The sequence below is a fragment of the Penaeus monodon genome, chromosome 15 (genome assembly GCF_015228065.2).
Source record: "Penaeus monodon isolate SGIC_2016 chromosome 15, NSTDA_Pmon_1, whole genome shotgun sequence".
Taxonomy (NCBI): Eukaryota; Metazoa; Arthropoda; class Malacostraca; order Decapoda; family Penaeidae; genus Penaeus; species Penaeus monodon.
The window spans coordinates 31,647,161-31,648,137 of NC_051400.1; the positions used below are offsets into that span (position 1 = coordinate 31,647,161).

Below are 977 nucleotides of genomic sequence, written 5' to 3' on the forward strand. Positions count from 1 at the left end.
ACTTCATTTCGTGTACCAATTATTGGTATCTTCTGTCTTTTATTGTAAGCACTTACACCTGTGAACAAGTTGGACAATATGTAAATAGATGCTATTTTCCAAGTGAATGAATGACTGTGTAGTCTTACCTTAATTATACATGGCTTTGTTTAGCTGTTAAAAAGTTATTTTGAATAAGGTTTAATATGGTACAAAGTTGTCAAGTGTTCTGCATTTGATATGTGGAGTAAATATCTATTAAACAAAGTAAGCACCTATTGTAGTTTTTCTCTACAGACTTCCAGTGATACATGTAAAGCCTAGTTTGTTCATATTAGTGTAAAATAAAAGTTTGTTAAACACATTTGCAAAAGGTAGCTTGATCCAGTCTTAGAAAATGTGTTAACACTTTTTATTTTGTACTGAAGTTGAAAGCATCATGTACAAAATGGCATATAAAGTTTCTACATACTCCTTGCTTTGCTTGATCTATACCCAAGTAGCTAACAAATTTGAAGAACCAGTTGTAACCATCTATATAGCAAACTCTGAGAAGTGTAGATGTGGGCACCTCATGAATACAGGCACACCCTGGCTGGCTTGTCAAAAATCAATTTTATTAGTCTCTTACAATTATCTTTGCACTCTATCAGATATCAGACCTGTGGCCTGTTTTAAATCTACTGCACAGCAATATTTTGCTTTACAATTTAACTAGCCTTTGCTTTACAAGAATATCACATTAGTTATTTGAATGAATCGATGGGCCCTTTTGTTACATATAACCATTATCAGAGTGGATTAAAGCTGTTCCTTTACCTTCTGCTCTAGTTATCCAGCACACAGGAGTAAATTAAATTTGACCATGGACATCAAGCACTAACAATGGTCACTCCTACAAGAACAGCTTTAAATTCATAATTTGAACTTTGAGGCTTTGCTAGTCAAGCTTCAGGGAAGTCCTAAATAGAAGTTATGGTCAGTCCCCTAATTCACCC

At 34.2% G+C, this 977-nt stretch overlaps 1 protein-coding gene across 1 annotated transcript in view; it reads left to right on the top strand.

Moving 5' to 3' along the window:
* The window catches only part of LOC119581945 (G2/mitotic-specific cyclin-B3-like), a gene marked incomplete in the record, with an annotated part of 6,386 nt that extends 5,935 nt beyond the window's left edge, over positions 1–451 (top strand). The window contains 1 exon segment of the mRNA XM_037930117.1: positions 1–451.
* Between the last annotated feature and the right edge of the window lie 526 nt (positions 452–977).